This window comes from Coenobita brevimanus, chromosome 104 (genome assembly GCF_032717465.1).
Source record: "Coenobita brevimanus isolate Jiangsu-jjx chromosome 104, ASM3271746v2, whole genome shotgun sequence".
Taxonomy (NCBI): domain Eukaryota; kingdom Metazoa; phylum Arthropoda; class Malacostraca; order Decapoda; family Coenobitidae; genus Coenobita; species Coenobita brevimanus.
Genome location: NC_137057.1, coordinates 7,660,968 through 7,668,392, shown reverse-complemented (window position 1 = coordinate 7,668,392; position 7,425 = coordinate 7,660,968).

The following is a 7,425-nucleotide window of genomic DNA, read 5'->3' as shown; positions in this document are numbered from 1 at the left end:
ATGCTTGCTTAAAGCAGTTTTTGGAATTATTGGATAGCATGGAACCCGCTGAACCGACCTGAAACAACGTGAACCGGAACCAGGACCAATCTCCATTCTGTGTGCATGTGCCTGTGTGTGTGTGTATGCGCGCGCGCACGAGTATGTAAGTGAATAAATCCAAAGCAGTATCTTACATTGTTTTTATTACCTGACTAACATACAGATCATATATATTTTTACCCAGTTCTGAAGAATGGTAATTTAAGTGATAAAAAGTATCACATAAATTCATTTCCACTAAAATTATAAGGAACAGTAATGTACAGATATATATATAATTACCTTTTCAACATAACCCTTAATGGTAGTTCTTCAAGGGAACACTGCTTTGTCTTGGTGCTGAACCCTGTGCATTCCAGTCATCAAAGGAACTATACTAATCAGGTGCAACCACACTGGGAAGTTTCTTTACTACGGATCACATGAAAAGTGTTCCCCTGACACTAAGTGCCTGAACTGGACATACGAGGCACCAACTCATTTTTTTTTTTTTTCTAGTTGTTCACTATCTTTCAGTCTACCAGGTTCTTTTCATTGGATAGGCAAGAAGTTGAGAAACGTTCGTATAACCAGTTAGCGAAGTTGCACGGCTATATCGAAACCACCACGTGAAGGGTTCCCTCACCAGAACCAGCCTCTTCCTAAACAACAAAAACAAGTTTCGTCTAACCATGGTCCTTAATCTTCAGCAGTGATGCAGCAGATGACTTTGGCGTAGTCAGCGCTGATCCGGAGCAAGAGGTGTCAAGAATATACGAATTTTTACCGTCTAGGCGCCTTTGCAAACGAAACCTTGGGATGAGCAGTCGGCATGAAGAGTCCGGTCGTCTCTCCTGTTTTTATCTCCATGGACTTTGAAAGTCAGTGTGGTGAGTCCGCAGCAACTGACAATGACGACACTACCCGGCCACATATAATATCATCAGTGTCGGCTGCTGCGGGTTTACCACACTGAGGCGAACGAAATCACTGCACAGCAAAGATAGGAGTGTTCGGAGGGACATGGAAAAATACTGATAGATGTCTCGTGGAACAAGAAAAAAAGAACCCTTCTTTACAATGCCGTTGAACAAGAAAAAAAAAAAAAAACTTTACAATGGATCAGACGAAAGTAGGAGATACAAGCATTCGAAAACTGTAATTATTCATACATGGAAAAAACAACCAAAGAGTAAAAACATAAGAGTTCTTCTTCACACGGAAAACAAAACACAACATTCCAAATTGAAGATCAACTGATTCTGGGATATGACGGGGGTCACAAAGGAAAATACAGGCTGAAGAAGGCAGTTCCGGAGCTGATCTGCTGCATACATGAATGACTAAGAGTATCGGTTAACTCTTGCTTAGACACCTGGACCGAGAAGGGGTGAGAGTGTGCTGCCAGATTTTTTTTTTTTTAATGCGAGGAAGAAGGAACCAAAGGCCACGAGCCCGCAATAACAAGTCCCTCCAAGAAAAAAACAAAATACAAGAGAGAGCCAAATTCAAGATCCCTTCATTTCGAGATGCCTGGACACACTACGTTTGAAAGACTGGAGATCATAGGCAGCAGGAAATACAAACAGAGGGAGACAGTTCCAGAGCTGACCTGTTGCATAAATGAAGGACTGGGAATAACGGTTAACTCTTGCATTAGAGAGTTGGACAGAAAAGGGATGAGAGTTTGCTGCTAGACGGGTGCTACGCGCCCGTCGTAGAGGTGGAGGAATGCATGCAGACAGTTCAGAGGATCAGTGACCATTAAAGTAGCGATAGAAAAGAGATAAAGATGCAACTGTGCGGCGAAGAGACAGAGGTTGAAGCGAGTCAGTAAGAAAAGGCGAGTTAATGAGACGAAAAGCCTTTGACTCCACCCTATTGAGAAGAGCTGTATGTGGGGAGCCTCCCCACACATGAGAGTTGTACTCCACACAGGGGCGGATAAAACCCCTGTATAGAGTCAACAATTGTGCAGAGGTAAAGAAAGAACGGAGTCGGCTTATCATACCCAATCTCTTGGAAGCAAATTTTACAAGAGATGTAATATGATCTTTCCATGACAAGTCCCGAGTGAATGAAACCTCAAGCATGTTCAAGGATGATGCAGGATTAAACTGAATATTATTAAACATTAGTGGGTATACCTGTGGAAGACTTTGACGGGTTGATAGGTGTAAAAACTGAGACTTAGATGCATTAAAAACAACAAGATTATTATTACCCCAGTCAGAGATATGAGCCAGGTCAAACATTAGGTGTGCCATAGCCTGCCAGAATGGACGAGGGGTGCAAGTAGATTTTTTAGAAACACACTAAAACACCGATGGTGCAGAGATAAAGATACAATACTGCAGAGAAGAGGGATAGGTTGAAGGGAGTCAGTGAGAGAGGATGTTAAGAGACACTAAGCCTTTGACTCCACCCTGTTTACAAGAACTGTATATTGGGATACTACTTGACCTTTTCATTACAACTAATCTCTCAGCTTACGCTGTTAATCTTTTCCCTCCGTTGGGCTCCTCCGATCACAACCTTATCATCTTAACCTGTCCTATTGCACCGGTACGACCTATGAACCCTTCAAAGAAACGTAATCTGTGACATTTTGGAGCTGCAGATTAGGAGGCACTCAGGCAGTACTTCTTTGATTTTCCTTGGAATGATTATTGCATTCATAGCCGGGAGCCATCTAAGTCTCCCTTGCTCATTACGGAGGTTATTCCCTCAGGCATGGAAGCATACATTCCTTTTTCATATCCTCTGACTGCTTCACGAAAGCCTTGCTTTAATCACGCTTGTTCTACTGCTGTCCGCAACAAGGGTAGGGCCTATGAAAGGTACCGGAGCCAACGCACCCCTGAATCACATCTTTTATACGTTTCTGCCCAGAATCGTGCTAAGTCTGTTCTTCGCTCTGCTAAAAACAATTTCATCCGTACTAAATACTCTCAACTCTCCAAATCGAATTCTTCCCTCTACTTCTGGCACCTTGCCAAAAATCTTTTTAACAACTTTACCTCATCATCCTTCCCTCCTCTTTTCTACTCTGATGGCTCTGTTGCTATTTCTTTTACTGATAAAGCAGATCTCTTCGCTCAGACTTTCTCCTCAAATTCTACCTTAGACGATTCCGGTGCTGTTCCTCCATCACGTCCCCCCTGTGACTTCCTCATGTCTGAAATTAAAATTTCTTCAGCTGATGTATTTTCTGCCATCACAGGCCTCAATACTAATAAGGCATATGGGCCTGATGGAGTCCCTCCTGTTGTTCTCAAGAACTATGCCTCTGTGCTTACATCCCGCCTAGGCAAATTCTTTCGCCTTTATCTATCAAGTTGTACCTTTCCTTCTTGCTGGAAGTTTGCTCTCATTCAGCCAGTCCCAAAGAAGGGTGACCATTCCCAACCCTCTAACTATCGTCCAATTGCTTTAATATCCTGTATCTCAAAAGTTTTCGAGTATATTCTTAATGGAAAAATTTTAAAGCATTTTTCCTATCACAACTTTCTGATCGTCAGTATGGGTTCCGTCAGAGACGCTCCACTGGCAATCTTCTCACCTACGTTTCAAACTCCTGGTCATCTTTGGCGAAAGCTTTGCCACTGCACTTGACATCTCAAAGGCTTTTGATCGAGTCTGTCATAAATCTTTAATTTCCAAACTGCCCTCTTACAGTTTCTATCCTTCTATCTGTGCCTTCTTCTCTAGCTTCCTTTCTGGTCGTTCTATAGCCGCTGTTGTAGACGGCCATCATTCTTCTCCTAGATTTATCAACAGTGGTGTTCCTCAGAGCTCTATCCTATTACCAACTCGCTTCCTTTTATTCATCAATGACCTTCTAAGCCGCACATCTAACACTATCCACTCATGCGCTGATGACTCCACCCTTCACCTTTCCATTCGGTTCCCGCAACGTCCATCTCAGCAGTTACTTCAACAAACAAGGGATTAGGCTATGGGACACCTAATGTCTGACTTGGCTCGTATCTCTGACTGGGGTAAGAATAATCTGGTTGTTTTCAATGCATCAAAGACTCAGCTTTTACACCTATCAACTCGACAAAAACTTCCACAGGTATACCCACTAGTGTTTAATAATATTCAACTTAATCTTGCATCGTCCTTGAACATGCTTGGGGTTTCATTTTCCTTGGGACTTATCTTGGAAAGATCATATTACATCTCTTGTAATCTCTGCTTCAAAGAGATTAGGTGTGCTAAGCCGACCCCGTTCCCTCTTTACCCCTGCTCAGTTGTTGACTCTGTACAGAGGTTTTATCCACCCCTTTGTGCAATACAACTCTCATGTGTGGGGAGGCTCCCCACATACAGCTCTTCTCAATAGGGTGGAGTCAAAGGCTTTTCCTCTCATTAACTCTTCTCTTACTGACTCCCTTCAACCACTGTCTCTTCGTCGCACTATTACATCTTTATATCTTCTCTATCGCTGCTTCGATGGTCACTGCTCCGCTGAACTGTCTGCATGCATTTCTCCACCTCTTCGACGGACGCGTAGCACCCGTCTAGCAGCAAGCTGTCATCCCTTTTCTGTGCAACTCTCTAATGCAAGAGTTAACCGTTACTCCCAGTCCTTCATTTATGCAACAGGTCAACTCTGGAACTGTCTCTCTCTAACCGTATTTCCTGCTTCCTATGATCTCTAGTCTTTCAAACGCAGTTTGTCCAGGCATCTCGAAATGATCGGATCTTTAATTTGTCTCTCTCTTGTATTTTGTTTTCTGGAAGGAACAATAATTTCGCGCTAGCGGCCTTTGGTTCCTTCTTCCTCGCATTAAAAAAAAAAAAAAAAAAAAAAGATCAGAAACATGCTACATATACTACACACACGGGCGAATAAGACCCCTATACAAAGTCAACAGTCGTCTAGTGTTACGAAAACACGGAGTCGGCTTAATGCACTTAATCTCTTGGAAGGAGATTTTGCGCGGGTGATAATACAATCTTTCCATGATTCGTAGAGAAAGAAAACCCAAGGATATTAAGAGACAATGAAGAATTGACCTGTGTTTTGTTAAACATTATGGGATATTCCTGTGGAAGATTTTAACCGGTCAGGTGTTGATACTGAACATACAGTATATACATATACATATACTGAATATATATATATATATATATATATATATATATATATATATATATATATATATATATATATATATATATATATATATATATAATCAGAAATGATAGTCAGGTCAGAAAGTACTCAGCCAAAGCTTCATCATATCATTATTGTAAAAACTGAAGAAACGGACACCGAAACAAGCATTTAGGACTGTGAAGGATAGACTCATCGGAGTTAGAGTGGACGGGGATAAAAGTGCAGTTCAGAGAATCACTGATTAATAGAAGGGAGACAGCTGGTGACAGGACAGAACACTGAGGAACACCACTATCGATAGTTTTAGAAGACGAATAAAGGCAGTCTACAAAAGCAGCTACAGAACGACCACAAAGGAAGCTTGAGATGAAGACACAGACAGGAAAGAAACCATAAATGCGCGCTTTGGAAATCATCAATTTTTGCCAAAATCGATTGATACCTTTGACTATGACACGTGCAATGACAAAAGATTCGCCACAGTCCCAAAAGGAGGATGGCCAAAAATCATAAGGCAAGGTGTACATCACCAGTGGAGCATCCCTAGAAGAAAAAGATTATGAGAGGACAATGCTTCATAATCTTCTAGTTAAAGATACCCTCAAACACTTTACAAAAACAAGAGACTGAGGCAATTGGGCGATACTGAGTGGGTTAGGAACGACCACCCCTTTTCGGAAGAGGCTGAATGAAAGCAAACTTCCAGCAAGAAGATACGGCACAACATGACAGACATAGGCAAAAGACTTTACCTAGCCAGGGTGCCAACACAGACACATCTTCTCTCTCTCTCTCTCTCTCTCTCTCTCTCTCTCTCTCTCTCTCTCTCTCTCTCTCTATTTATATATTATGACTCCCATGAACAGCATTTAATATATATCCATCATTAATTCCTTCACTAATAAATATCAACTGAGTTGAATGAAATCGTCTGGTCGTTGCAATAACACACACACAAAAATGGTCACAGGTCTAAAGAGGTTATTTCTTTTGTTCCATCAACGTTTCTATGCAGCTTTTACATTTATGGATATATTGTATACAGCCATCTTCTTGGATTTGCAATTCTCCATCTAACTCCAAATTACACTCATAAATATCCCTGTCATCAGCCAATTCATGTCTATTCTCTATGTAACCAGACCGTCCATCCAAATACCCTGCTGCCATATTCATTAGTAACATTTCCACTACTTATGGCTTCTCGTACATATTCTATAGCACAGCATCACACCCGTATGTTAACGTCAGCACTGATACACCCTCAGACAGTCCTCTTTTGCAACATCTATTTTAATTTTCTGGTCGCAATTCGTGGTTTTCATGGCAACAACCACTTTTATTTTCTGCTTTTTAACAAACTTTATTTACGCTTCCCTCTTTGATTACTCTTATTTTTCTGTCACTGGGCAAATGTAGTTAAAATGTTCAAGGTCTTTTTGTAGTGACCTGTACATTATTATTATTATTATTATTAGTAGTAGTAGTAGTAGTGGTAGTATCACTATCATTATTATTATTATTATTATTATTATTAGTAGTAGTAGTAGTAGTAGCAGCAGCAGCAGTAGTAGTAATATATTAGTAGGAGTAGTAGTAGTAGTTTAGTAATAGTGGTAGTAGTAGAAGTAGTAGTAGTAGCAGTAGTACATTATTATTATTTTATTATTATTATTATTATTATTATTATTATTATTATCATTATCATCATCATCATCATCATCATTAGTAGCAGTAGTTGTTGTAGAAGTAGTAGTAGTAGTAGCAGTAGTACTAGTAGTAGTACTAGTAGTATCATTATTATCATTATTATTACTAGCACTACTGCTACTGTGATTGCCTCTCAGTGTCTCACAATCATTCAATGATATAAAGCATTTATATACATAAAATATTCACTGGCTCTTATAAGATAAAATTTTTCATCAAAGTGCTAGGTCATATCTTGTATAGTAGGAATTTTCTGTAACTGTATTTCTAAAAACCAAATAAAAATTTTGATGATGATGATGACGACGATGATGATGATGATGATGATGACGATGATGATTATTATTGTTCTCATCATCATCATCATCATTATTATTAAAGTTTTCGTCACAACAAACACGTTAGAACTGACTTCCATACTTCTATATTAATATCGGATTACCAGTTATTATATCATTATCTACTTCAGAAATAATTTAAACAGCATTTACAGAATTAATTCATCCTTACTACAGATGCTGTTCACAAGACGAAGTAACGAGCCGGTATTATAGGTGTGTGTATGT